Genomic DNA, 15,035 nt, shown 5'->3' on the forward strand with positions numbered 1-15,035 from the left:
GAATAGTATTCCATTATGTAGAAGTACCGAAATTTCTATTCACTCATTTTCAGCATGGGATGAGCTTTCATAAGCAAGATACTTGATAGTTTTTGGTTATGGATGGAAATTTAGTTTAATCATTGTCTTTATCTTTCCAATCTTTGAAAATAATTTTCTGTACCAGAATATGGAGTTCTAGATAACTCTCAGAAGTGTTTGTTGATAGAAGAATGCTATAAATGTTTGAAATTAATAGACTATTGATTTGTTTTGGATTTATCTTTAAGGTGGCATTAAGTACCATATATCTTGTTTACATTTAGGCATTTCAGATACTCAGGTATATTTTTTTCCCTTGGAAATCTTTCTGAGTACTAATATCCATTGAACTATATTGAGGATTTAATTGAAGACACGTAGGTTTATTATCAAAAATAGCATCATGAATACAGTTTTTATATTTAAATATAATTTTAAGTAATTAGTCTTATACATGAATATTGGCAACTCTTATCAAATATTACATTATGCCAATGTGTACTACAAGTTACCAAAGCTATAATTTATCTTGAAATTTTATGCAGTGAACACATCAAAAGGATTTTCCAGTTATTTTTCAAGACACTCTATTCAGCTTTGTGCTGGTTCCTATCACTGTATTACCATACATATTATTTGATAGGACACACATATATATACATATACATATATATATATATTTTGTGGCGGGAAGTCTTATAATTCCAAGAATTTTTCCCATGTAAATGAATTCCATGTAAATAGCATTCCAGACTCCAAAAATAACCTACTGTTTTATTCCAAGTGTTCTAGGAATGTTCTACTTTTGGAATGTGGGGGAAGTCTTTATCAAGATAATAATCCATCTTTTCAACCTGTCATAGTTCAGTGGAATAAAATAAATATAATAACTTTAATTAAATGCATACTAAATTTCCAACAAATTCTATAATTGAGAACCTTATGAAATCTGGTATAAATGCTTTGTGAAAAGGTTGGCTAAGTAGGAAGATAGTCTTGGTACATGGAACTGTTTCCTGATCAGAAGGAAGATGAATCTTACTGGTAACATCTGTGAAATTTCCTCTGTGAAAGTTAAGGAGGTAGGAGGAAATAACAGAAAACACAATAGGCAAACAAAACTAGAGAAATCTGAAATAGTTGATTTAAAGAATTCCAGATTAGTAGAGAGCATATGAAGAAAAAAGATGAGGAATTGAGCCAAAGCTATAAATGGAGTACACTAAAAAGTACTTTTTTTTTAGTGATAGAGAGCTAGTGATTATAGTGATTATAAGAAATATTTTATAAAAGTCCCAATAAGGATGCATAAGGACAGTAAGTCAGGCTTTAGCTTTAGCATATCTTCAGCATGTTAGAGAAAGTAGCATCGTTTCCACTTTTCTGTTTTTGACAAAAATTTTCTTACATTATTATTTGCTTCTAATGCTACCCTATTACTTAAATAACTGTATTCACATGCCTTTTTTCCTTTTCCTTTGATAGCATGAAAATTTTAGTTCTATCTTTGAAAAAAGATGAAATCATGTGTTAATTCAAACTAAGGTATTAAATTAGGGGAGAAGGTAATGTACTTTGTTTATTCAATAAATTGTATAAAGTGAGTGGAAAGAATTAGTAGGATATAGATAGATTTGATTGTACAAGTGGTAGCTGGCTTACAGTTAAAGTTTTTTTGTCTTTATGGAAGTGATATAAATTAATTATAAACTATTGTCCAAATTTTGAATTTTAAACCTGTTATGGACACTAGATAATGCAGTTTGATGATCCCTCATGTTGCTTGTTTGCACTCTTTTAGTTGTGCTTGTAAACATATTTTGGTATATGAGCAGACAAGCTATGGTTCTGATGTTCACCTGGGCTTGCTGCAGTGCTTTTTTCACACTTCTGCTTGCCTGGTGCTGACATATCTTTCTAACTCTGGTGCTCATTAGGAGTTAATTTATTTTTGTGGTGTTTAGACATACTTGGCTGCTGTAATCTAGAAATCACTTATGAAATAGGTAGGATGCAGAGCTGCTAGGCTCAGTCAGTATTAGATTGTTGATTGGATCATGATCTTACATGTGGAATGCTGGGATTCTTACTCATGATCATGCTTGTAAGGTAGGCTTTCTTAAATGTATTTTTTGGAGCCAGATCCAGTGGTGCTCAGTGCTAACTCCTGGCTGTGTCTGCTCAGGGATCACTCCTGTTGGGCTTGACAGACCATATTGGGTGTTGGAGATTGGATCCAGGCCATTTGCAGAGGTAAAATGCTTTTCCCAATGTATTATCTCTCAGGCCTATTTAAATACATTTGACATGATATTTTCTTTTCTTTCTTTTTTTTTTTTTTTGGGTCACACCCGGCAGTGCTCAGGGATTATTCCTGGCTCCAGGCTCAGAAATTGTTCCTGGCAGGCACGGGGGACCATATGGGACGCCGGGATTCGAACCGATGACCTCCTGCATGAAAGGCAAACGCCTTACCTCCATGCTATCTCTCCGGCCCCTGACATGATATTTTCAACTTATGATGATTTTATTGGGATGTACCATACCATAAACAGATGAAATCTGTATAGCATTCTTATTCTTAATATAACAAACATAGTAAACTACTGAATACCATTAGTAGCCTACTGTATTCCACCTATACATTTTTTTAACCTATTTTTACTATGTTAGAAAAAAACCAGTTCTGACTCTTCAAATTTCTTCTTGCAGCTCATGTTTTAGGCCTTGATCACTCCTGTGAGAGCTCATTGCACATTTTCTCAAGTATCTTCCTCATCTGCTCTGTGTAATTCTTCAACATGGATCTGCTACGTTAGCTAAAACATGACCAGCAATGAATAGTAGTAAGGTAGGATTACTTTCTTTTAGTAAATTACATAACATGCTATTTTAATTTAAAATTCTGACTTTTCTTGATTGTGAAGTACTTTTTAAGTAAATGTCAGATCATTTTGCCTAGTTGATATTTAAGAAATGGTATAAGGGGCCGGAGATATAGAAATGAAGGTAAGGCATTTGCCTTTCATGCAGAAGGTTGGTGGTTCAAATCCTGGCATCCCATATGGTCCCCCATTCCTGCCAGGGGTGATCTCTGAGCGCAGAGCCAGGAGTAACCCCTGAGCACTGCCGGGTGTGACCCCCCAAAAACAAACAAACAAACAAAAAAGAAATGGTGTATATAAGAAGGTGCTATTTCAATAGTAGTATATGCAGTGGGAAAATCCTAGTCATTATAAGTAATACAGGCATGAAGTAAGTTAGAGAAACATATTTATTCTCTTCTGTTGGTTAGTGATTAAGTTGTAGGAATATTCAGAACTTTGAAAGGGTTGGTGAGAAAATGGTTTTCTCTCAATTGATTTTAATATTTTAGGTTTTGGGAAGAATGAACTGATGGGTAAAATGGAAAACCTGCTGAAGTGAGAAATAGTGGGGTCTCTGTATGGTGCTATAAGATGAGAGATCTGAATTTATTTATTTAAGGTGCATTTTATTGAGTCAAAACTTCTTGGAATTGTGAGTAATTCATATGGAAAGAATCAGCCTAAACAGATACTAGGAATTGTGTGTTCAAATGTGTTCAGGTGTGTGTGTATGTAAGTGTTTTACTGGTATTTGACCTCAGCCCTTACACTTGTAAGGTTCTACTTTTGAGCATTGCATCCTCAGTATAACATCAGAATTTGAAATAATTTTTATTTAATTAAATATCTATGACTTAAAGTTATTGATAGTGGAGTTCTAGGCATTTAATATTTCAACACCAATTCCACCACCAGCTCAACTTTTTTCCACTAGTGTTCACATATTCTACTCTGTCATCCCAACATGTCCCCATCCCAATCTTCTATCTTCTACCATGACATGCACATGTGATGTTGTAGTTTAGATCTCTTGTTTTTAGGACTGTTGATTTTGTGTTTTGGACATATAATTATACTGCTCTCTCATATCACCAGTATAACCAAAACCTACCCTGTCTGCCCATTATTTCCCTTTCTCATTCTCTTCTTTCTTGCCTTGATTTATTTTCTCCTCTGTCCTCTCTTCTCTAAGCCCTGGAACCAAGTGTGACCTAGACATTTCCCCCTTTACTACATTGTATTTCCTTTTCCAGTTACTCTATATACCACAGATAAATGAGATCATTCCATGTTTGTCTTTCTTTTTTTGGCTTATTTCACTCAACATATGTTCTAGTTTGCATCAAGTTGTAACAAATATCATGATTTTATCTTTCCTTGCAGCTGTATAGTATTTCATGTGCACATATCCTCAAAATCTGTAGTTGGACACCTAGGTTGATTTCATATCTGAACCTTTGTACAAAGTGTAGCAATGATATTTTTGAGTGAATATATTTCTGGCCTGGTGGTAAATACCCCAAAGTGAAATTGCATCTTCATATGCAGCTCAAGTCTAAATTAACTGGCGTTCTCCACATTGTTTTCCACACAATGCTGAAATAGCATGGAGGTAAAGCATTTGCCTTGCATGCAGAAGGACAGTGGTTGGAATCCCGGCATCCTATATGGTCCCCCGAGCCTGCCAGGAGCGATTTCTGAGCATAGAGCCAGGAGTAACCCCTGAGCGCTGCTGGTGTGACCCAAAAAACAAAACAAAACAAAACAAAAAACCCTAAAATCCCCCAAAAACAACAGGATTGAGCTAGCCATTAAACATTAAGCTCTTCTCCTATCTCCAGACTTTCTTCTCTCTCTCTCTCTCTGTCTCTCTCTCTCTGTCTCTCTCTCTCTCTCTCTCTGTCTCTCTGTCTCTGTCTCTGTCTCTCTCTCTCTGTCTCTCTCTATTCTGGGTAGCGAATTATATTCAAGTCTTAGTTCTGGCTCTGAGCACAGGAATCACACTTAGAGGGACTCAGGGATCCATGTATGTGTTAGGGTTTGCATCCCAGTGAACTCAGCACAAGGAAAACATCTTTCCTGCTGTACCATCGCCCAATAATCCCTCTCACTTTTTTTTTTAAAGTGATAAATCTTGGTGTTGGAGTGATGAAGTCAAGAAATTTTCCTATACATGAATGTATATGGAATTTATTGTGCTGAGTGAAATTAGTCAAAGGGTGAGAGAGAGAGACACAGCATAGTGTCACTCATCTATAAATTTTAAGAAAAATTAAAGACATTGAAATAATTCTCAGAGATGAGGGCCGAAAGGACCAGCTCAGGATATGAAGCTCACCACAAAGAGTGGTGAGTGCAGTTAGAGAAATAACTACATTGAGAACTGTTGTAACAGTGTCAGTGAGTGAGGGATGTAGAAAGCTGTCTCAAGTACAGGTGGGGGTGGGGGAGGGAAGAGATGGGGCATTGGTGATGGGAAGGTTGCACTGGTGAAGGGGGGTGTTCTTGTTATGACTGAAACCCAACTACAATTATGTTTGTAATCATGGTGTTTAAATAAAGAATAAAAACAACTTAAAAAATAAAAATAAAGATGAAAAAAAAGTATGTGCTTTAGTTGTTTATATAACACAATGTTAGGTGGCTGCTCAAAGGTTACATAATACCAATTTTTCAAAACAGTAAGTTGGAAAATAATAAATGCTTTATTAACAGCAGGGTAACCCAAGATAAAACAATATGATACTATTAGATACAAATTAAAAAATCTTGGGACTGGAGCAGTGGCACAAGAGGTTTGCCTTGCACACACTAATTTAGGACAGACTGCGGTTCAATCCCTTGACGTCTCATGTGGTCCCCCAAACAGAAGTGATTTCTGAGTGCATACCCAGGAGTGGCATCTGAGCGTCACGGGGTGTGACCCAAAAAGCAAAAAAAAAAAAAAAGTGATAAATCTTACTTTCATTTTGTTTGTTTGCTTTTGGGCCATACCCGGTGGCACTCAAGTTCCTTGTTCTGTGCTCAGAAATCACTCCTGGCAGGCTAGAGAAACAGTATGGAATGGTGGGGATTGAACCCTGGTCTTTCCCAGGTCGGCTCGGCCTTATGCAAGGCAAAGGTCCTACTGCTGTGCTATAGCTCCGGCTCCATAATTTCGCAATTTTTAAGCAAGTGTGACATCTTCCTAAAGTTCAACTTTATAATTTTATTATTTTTTATAAATCTGGAACATATATGTATATACTTATATACACACATATGTCTCTAACCTCCTAGGGTTATTATTTTAGGTGCTAACTAAAATAAAAAATATTAAAATCATTCCAAATCTGTGTTACTTTCTCTTCTAGGCAAGTTAGTATTCATATCTCTTTCCTTTTAATTTTCCTGAAGGATTTTGATGTTTTCTTCAAAAGGAGTTATTTATTGTTTTTTTCTGAAGATAGACATTAATTAGATTAGCTACTTTAAAGATTTCTATTATATACTGTTTACAACAGTCCTATGAGTTTTTCTACTTTGAGTTTCAGCTCTTAGAAGAAACAGTAGACTAAAGAGATTTTTTTGTTTGTTTCTGTCTTTGTTTTTTGGGACAAAGTAATGCTCAGGACTTATTCCTAGCTCTGTGCTGGAGGATCAAATCTGGTGGAACTTGGAGAACCTTATGCAGTACCTGGAATTGAACCTAAGTCTACTGTGTGCAAGGCCAGTGCTTTACCCTGTACTATCTCTCTGATCCTTGGGATTTTATATTTGGAATTAAGTCTAGACTTTTACTTCTTATTTCAGCTGAGACTCAGAAAGGTTTTATGCCCTGTCCATAAACACACAGCTTGGCATTCTCATTTGATGAGACTGATGTTGCTTTTACTTTTTTCTAGTGAGTTTCCTTTAGGTTTTCTATATTCCTATATTGTCAGTATTTTATTTTCTAATGTTTTCTGCTCTAGAAAAATGAAAGAAATTGGAAAATGCATTTATTTTTATTTGTATTTACTTATTGGAAACATTTGCCACATTTTACAATGTTAAAATGTAACATTTTTAATGTTCTGTAAAAACTTGTGACTGTGTTCGAGATATATTTATAATTTTAAGATGCATATCTGGAGAATATGCTTTCTTATATGAAATAATATAAAATGATGTATAAGAGAATTAATTTAGGAAAATATTAAACATGTGGTCCAAATTTAGATATCCCTAGTCATCCCTAAACTTCTTTGAAGTTTCTTTTGGCAGGGGGTGTGGTCACACCGAGTATTACTCTGGGATGATTCCTGACTTATGCCCAGAGATCATTCCTCGTAGCACAGGGGGACATTAAGGGATGCCAGGGATTGAACCTGTGTTGACTCTGTTCAAGGTTAGTGTCCTACACATTGTACTATTGCTATGGCCAATTTTTGAAGTTTGTATCTAGGATTCAGCTTATTTTAATGCGTGGCATTTTATTTTATTGTTTCTTTGTGTTTCTGAATTTTTTTCCATGACCTGTTTAAAGATACAAAGTTTAATTATACATATATATTCTGTAATTTTAATATCTTTTGGAGTTACTCAGTTACTTAGACCATTCTTTATCCCAAACTTGTTTGCAACTTTTCTCCATCTAAATCTCTGAAGTTGTTGGTGATATTTCAATTTTTAAAACAAAACCCAACAATTAATATATGACTGAAATTTTTACATTTTATTGAAGTTAAGTTAAAGATAAAAAGTAATACCCCTAGGATATTCATACTATATATTGGCATTATAAGCAAATGAAATTCCTTTAAGCTAACAGAGTCTGTAGGATTTATAGGAAGTATTACTCACCATTGCCTACTCCACCTTTTTTTTACCTGTGGTTTATGTATTGAAAATGTGTCTTGCTATTATGGACATTAGATAGTAGTAGTTCCTCTATGCTTAATTATTATGTGACATGTTCTTAATTTTCCTTTTGTTCTTTTCTGCTTGTATTTGTACTTCTGTGTTTTCTTGATTTTTTTGGGGGATGTGGAGGTGGTGGTGATTTTCTTTAGTGTTACGTTTTATTTTTGAGTCACACCCGGCAGCGCTCAGGGGTTACTCCTGGTTCTATGCTCAGAAATCACTCCTGGCAGGCTCAGGATATGGGATGCCAGGATTCGAACCACCGTGCTTCTGTGTGCAAGTCAAACATCCTACCTCTGTGCTATCTCTCCGGCCTCTGGTGTTATGTTTCAATTATTTTCTCAGAATTTTATCTATCTACATTGGGTTCTTATTTAGTGGTTATAGTGTGACTCATATATTATAGCCTGTCTATATGACCTTCTATTTTAAGCTAAATATGATGGTATATTTAGCTTGGACATGTCATAAAGATCTACTTCTTAATAAAGGCTTTTTGAGTCTCAGCTATGCTGTTTCCTTTCTCAGTTTTTGTAGAACTTTGTATCTTACTTTATATATAATACTTTTATATTCTATGCAGCCTTCCCTGATCTTTTCTACAAAGCTTGTGCAAACTTCTATATCTACTCTAAGCTTAGAAATAATTGTTTTATGTCTTGCTTATGAAGAAACATTTGTTTTCAATGATTTTCTTGCCTTAATCTTAATCAATTGGTATATAATTTTATGGAATAAGTATGTCATGTATTGGGAAATATTCCTAGCTAACCATATTCATTTTGAATGAATTGTATCATTTGTTACCTCTTTATTTTTTATTTGAATTTTGTTTTTGCTTTTGAGATACCCATTGATTAAAGGGCTATCCTAGATCTATTCTCGGGTGATTTCTGGCATCAGGAGTCCAACCATATGCAATACTAGGGGTTTGAACTGAAATTAGTTGAAACCAAGGCAAGTACTTTAGCTCTTATACTCTCTCTTTTGTTTGCATGCCATCTTTTCTTTCTTTTTATCTATCTATCTATCTATCTATCTATCTATCTATCTATCTATCTATCTATCTATCTATCTATCTATCTATCTATCATCTATCTATCTATCTATCTATCTATCTATCTATCTATCTATCTATCTATCTATCTATCTATCTATCTATCTATCATCTATCTATCAATCATCTATCTATCAATCATCTATCTCTCTATCATCTATCTATCTATCTCTCTATCATTCATCTATCTATCATCTATTTATCTATCTATATCTATATCTATCTATCTCTATCATCTATCATTCATCTAGCTATCTATCTATCATCTTCTCTATCCATCATCTATCTATCTATCTATCAATCATCTATCTATCAATCATCTATCTATCAATCATCTATCTATCAATCTATCTATCTATCTATCTATCTATCTATCTATCTATCTATCTATCTATCTATCTATCTATCTATCTATCTATCTATCATCTATCTATCTATCTCTCTATTATTCATCTATCTATCTATCATCTATCTATCTATATCTATATCTATCTATCATCTATCTATCTCTATCATCTATCATTCATCTAGCTATCTATCTATCATCTTCTCTATCCATCATCTATCTATCATCTATCTATCTATCTATCTATCTATCTATCTATCTATCTATCTATCTATCTATCTATCTATCTATCTATCTATCTATCATCTATCTATCTATCTATCTATTAATCATCTATAATCTATCTGTTTATCATCTATCTATCTATCTATCTATCTATCTATCTATCTATCTATCTATCTATCTATCTATCTATCTATCTATCTATCTATCTATCTATCTACCCACCCACCCATCCATCCATCCATCCATCCATCCATCCATCCATCCATCCATCCATCCATCCATCCATCCATCCATCCATCCATCCATCCATCCATCCATCCATCTATCATCTCCCTCCACCCATCCCTCCATCCATCCCTTCATTCATCCTTCCTCCATCCACCTACCCACTTACTTATTTACTTATTTATTTATTTTTACCACATCCAGCCCTGCTCAGGGCTTACTCCTCGCTCTACACTCAGGGATCACTCCTGGCAGGGCTGGGGAACCATAATGGGGTATTAGCTATCAAACCCATGTCTGCCACATTCAAGGCTGTATTATTTCTGTTACCTCAGATTTTCTCTTTACTCATAATAAATATACTATGTTATTTGAAGGCATTAATCTAGATTTTATTTTTGTATACCTAATAGTATTTCTCTCATGGTTCCCAATAAATTATATATTGATTTATGCTAATTTATGGATACTATAAAGCAAAAAATTTGGAGGAATAATTCAAATATATCTAAATACTTTTTAATGTAATTATTGTAAATACAGTTAAAAATAAAGAATAGTTATAAAAATTTATTAGTTAATTTGCATATAGACTCATTGTTTTTAGTCAGTGTTTCCTCATAATAGAATGTCATTATCCATAAATCCTTCTCTAATTGATTGTGCAAACAAGTGCTATTTTATTTGAGTTTATCTTTTATGTTTAGTTAACCTTGAAGCATTACTTTCAAATAAAGTAAAGAGAGAAAGAGCTTAACATGACTGTATGTATGTAAGGAAGGTCTGGTCAGCATATATTAACTGGGAGTGAAAGATGTCTTTCATAGTTAAACTTAGTTAAACGTTCATCCTCATTTTATTTCTGCCTATTAAACCACTTTTGCAAAAAGTGCCTCGCTTTGTATTTATGAGGTCAGTCTTTGGTTTGTACATATGGTTATTACTTGCTTATCAGTGGCTTTTTCTGACTTTATTTCTGTCTGAAGACAGCTTGTAGTTTGAGTCATTATTTCTTCTGTCAGTATTGAGCATGTAAAAGGTAAGATATTGTTAGCTAATTATTTTTATACTTTAGCTGGCTAACTAAAGCATTATTCAATGGAAAGCATTTTTGTACATACAGTTACTTGAGCCACAAACTAATTTTGAAAGCTTGTATAGTTAAGAATGATAAAGTTCAAAGCTTTGATTGCTTTTCCTTCTAGCTTCCCTCTGCTCAGAAAATGCCTGCCTATTTTGTCCTATTTCAGTGGCCTGTGGTGCTCGTTTAGTTCTCAGCCTTTATGCTGTTATTTTGGCTTGTTTTGTTTTGCTACTACTAGGCCCCCACTTATTCCCCTTGGTGCTGCTCGAGGGAGTACAGAATGTTTTCTTAACTGAGCTACTCAGGGTCTTTTCATAGGTGAGGGGAGAGGGATGAGTGACTGTTCTGCTGCTGACCTATCAATCTTGGTGAAGATTTGGACTTGTGGTGAAGAACATTGTAGGCTGGACCTTTTGCTAAGACTGAGTCTTGCTAGTTCTGTCATTAGGTGGGGAAGGAGATCGACAGAGTTGTAGGGGGAAAGGGCACTCTGGCCCTGTGCTTTAGCTGAGCCCCTCTTGTTGGTTCTTCTACCTTATTCCGATCCTATGGTGGAAAAGGTATCAATTTTAAGGGGAAGGACAGTGACTCCTCTGACTGCTTATTTTTTGGTAAGAGTCATATTCAGTTTCTCTTGAATGTGCCTGATATCTGAGGGATACTCTGCAAATTTCCTCTGCAAATCTCTTAGCTACATCTTGTGCTATTTCTAGTGTTTAATGAGAGGAGGTGACAGATGAATCTTATTTAGAACACAATTTGGGTTTTCCTAAAAAAGAATAAAATGATTCCTTCCTTCATTATTGCATTGACTGAGGGTTACATAAGTGTTTGGTTATAGTACTTGGATTAATTTTAGCTGTGCAGCCTGACAGGTCACAGAGCAGCTTGCAAAGCTCACATATATGGCCACAGTGCTCATAGAGCTTTCTACTCTTTTACTTGCATTGCTTGCACATATGTTTTGCTATGGGTCATACTTTGAGTTGAGGCCCTCAAATTAGGGGGCCTAGCACATGTAGTGCATATGTGTTCTTGGTTGTAGTGTAGCTAGAAATTGCTATAGGTGCCATGACTCTCAGATGGCATGCTGCCAGGATCACACTCAGAATATGCAGGGCATTGAGGGTTTGCACTCATGACCATGTGCCTGAAAGGCAGGTGCTGTAACCACTGTACTGTTCCTTGGGGGCCTAGGTTTCATTTTAATTTTGATTTCTTTGTCAAATAAGCATGAAGGTTGAGGAGGAGACAAAATGTAGAAAGTAATTGGGATTATTGCACCTTGCTGAAGTCCTTTTTTATGGGGAGGTGAGGTGGGGTTATACCCAGTGGGCCTCAGGACTACCTCCTGCCTCCTGGCTCAGGGATCACTTTCTAATGAGATTGTGGGACCATATAGAATGCCTGAGATCAAACTTATATTGACTGTATTTAGCTGTATACTATCTTTCTGGCTTTAGATTTACTCATTCCTATGAAAACCTTGGTATCATGCACTCCAGATTTTAGTTTTATTTACTAATTATTTGCAAGGCACTGGAAATTATGAGGAGCCATAGTGAGTTTCCTAAACCAAAGTCTTACTTATAAAGACTCCTAGATAGACTTGTATTTTTTTTTTTTTTTTTTTTTGGTTTTTGGGTCACACCTGGCAGCGCTCAGGGGTTACTACTGACTCTACACTCAGAAATCGCTCCTGGCAGGCTTGTGGGACCATATGAGATGCCGGGGTTCGAACCACCGTCTTTTTGTGTATAAGGCAAATGCCTTACCGCTCTGCCCCAGGCTTACGCTCCAGCCCCAGACTTGTATTTTTATTCACTCTTTATTAGCCTACACACTCCTTGCTTGATTCTTCTACTTTTCTTTTTATTGGGGTTGTGGGGGTCGGGCACAACTGTTTGTGCTTGCTTCTGACTCTGCTCTCAGACAACTCCTGGCGTGGCTCAGACACCTGGGTTCAGTCCCTGAAAGTTGCCAGGGATTGAACCCAGTCAGCTCTGTGTGCAAGGCAAGAGACCTTCTTACCACTGTACTATCACTCTAGTTTCTTGATTCTTCACATTGGATTGATCAGACAAGAACTAGGATTATGTTACCTCCCTTTCCACAGCATTTATGGGGATTTGGATATTATTGTATTGAGGGAACTATTATATATAAAAATACTATTATAGTATATTTCTATATTGCCTTGAACAGCAGAATTTTCTTATTCCCTTCGAGGCTTGCTGAGAAATTTGGGGATTGTGATTGTACACTAATCATTTGAGCTAAAAGTTATGTTTTTCTTCTCTTGCTCTTCTTGCATTTTTCTTTTTTTTTGGGTCACACCTGGCAGTGCTCAGGGGTTACTCCTGGCTCTATGCTCAGAAATCGCTCCTGGCAGGCTCGGGGGACCATATGGGATACTGGGATTCGAATCACCGTCTTTCTGCATGCAAGGCAAATGCACTACCTCCATGCTATCTCTCCAGCCCTTCTTGCATTTTTAATTATTGTTAAAAAGACTGGGGGTTTTATACACTTGATTGCAATTCACTACTTCACTTATTCTTGATGGGAGGAGCACATTTGTTTGTAGTGCATTCTTTAGCTGTCATCCTTCAATATATTTCGTGTAATGTATGTTATATCATATATTTTGTTTTGGTGCAGGGGATTCTAGATGGCAGTGCTTCTGGTATTGCTCTTTGCACAAATTCAGTTATGCTTGGAACTGAAGTGTAAACGCCATATTTGCAGAAGCAGACACCTTTTCAAACTACTCTAGGGACTCTTCTTTGAGCTACTCTATCCCTGGCCTCCATGACAATCTCTCTCTTACTGAATACCTATAGAAAAGTATTTAAGAAAAAAATTGCAGCTGAATGAATATATTTGTGTAACTACCACTAGCAAACCAGTCAGTTAAAAACTTACTTTAGGGCTGGAGACAGGACAGAAGTCAGAACTCTTGCCTTGTATTGCGTTTCAATCCCTGGCACTACATATGGTCTCTCAAGCCCAGCCAGAAGTGGTTCCTACCACAGAGCTAGAGGTAAAGCCTTACTTAGTACAGCAGGATGTAGGTTCCCCAATGTCCTCCTCAGAAGACTCATGTTAATGATCTTAAAATCCAGTAAGTTCAAAAAAAAAAATCCACTAAGTTCAAGAGGTTTAGCCTTTTAGGTTCTCTAACCAGTACACAATGGGAGATAAATTGGCATAGCATTTCTCACTGAACTTTGATTAGGGAAACATTCTTTATTTTACTGGTGGGACCCGACAATGCTCAAATTTTCTGGAGTCTTACTTTTAGTGAACTACTGAGCTAGATAGTTTAATGCTACCCAACAGTGCTGGGACCTTTGGGTTCAATACCTGGCAGTGTCTGAGTGCCTTACATGGATACATCCAGTGATGCTTTGTAGATGGGAGGCATTTACTTATTATGTTTTTGATCCATACTTCTCCTACTTCTTGAAATATACTTTCTTTCTTTCCTTTGTTTTTTGATGCTAGTAAGGATGTACAAATAGATGCCCAGAGTTTAAAATTCTGTGCTCAGGGCTTCTGGTACTATACGTAGAGATTATTCTTGATGGGGCTTAAAGACCATATTCAGCAACTAATACAAATCCTGGTCAGCTGTGTTCAAAGTACATACATTACATACAATATTATTTTTAGTTCCCATATTTTTTTTAAAACTCTTATTGCTGTGTTTTGTTTTTGGTTTATGCCCAGTATTACTCAGGGTTTTCTTCTGGCTCTTTGTTCATGGGGATGATAGCAGTCGAACCTCGACTGGCCAGGCCCAAGACAAGCAACTTACTTTCTGTATTTCTATCTCTCACTTTTTTTTTTTTTTTTGCTTTGTTTTTGGGTCACACTTGGTGGCACTCAGGGTTTACTCCTGGCTCTGCGCTAATAAATCACTCCCGGCAGGCTCCGGAGACTATATGATATGCTGCAGATCACCTAGGTTGGCCATGTCCAATACAAATGCCCTAACTGCTATGCTTCATTCTCGCCCTTCACCTTTCTTGTTTGACTTAAAAATCTGAAGCATGGCAATTGTTATAGACCTAGCTTATATCTTACTAGGAAATTTCTTTAAGCAAAATCATTTTTTATTATATTTTTGTTTTGTTTCTGGGGCCACACTCAGTAATACTCCTGCTTAATCCTGGCTCTTAGCTCAGGGATCACTCCTGATGGGATCATTGAGGAGCTTCGGGGTCATATGTTGTACCAGAGATTGAATCCTGATTGGAGCCATTGCAATATCTCTTGGCACCTCATTAATTTGTATTTCTTTTCAAATGTATTAATTTTTTC

General features: G+C 36.1%; 1 protein-coding gene across 1 annotated transcript in view; it reads left to right on the plus strand.

Moving 5' to 3' along the window:
- FER (FER tyrosine kinase) overlaps positions 1–15,035 on the plus strand; it is a 430,623-nt gene that overhangs the window by 29,810 nt on the left and 385,778 nt on the right. The window contains exon 2 of the mRNA XM_049769126.1: positions 2,734–2,872. The gene's annotated coding sequence lies outside the window, so the exon portion shown is untranslated. The remainder of the gene's footprint in view (positions 1–2,733; positions 2,873–15,035) is intronic.

The sequence above is a fragment of the Suncus etruscus genome, chromosome 2 (genome assembly GCF_024139225.1).
Source record: "Suncus etruscus isolate mSunEtr1 chromosome 2, mSunEtr1.pri.cur, whole genome shotgun sequence".
In the NCBI taxonomy this organism is placed as follows: domain Eukaryota; kingdom Metazoa; phylum Chordata; class Mammalia; order Eulipotyphla; family Soricidae; genus Suncus; species Suncus etruscus.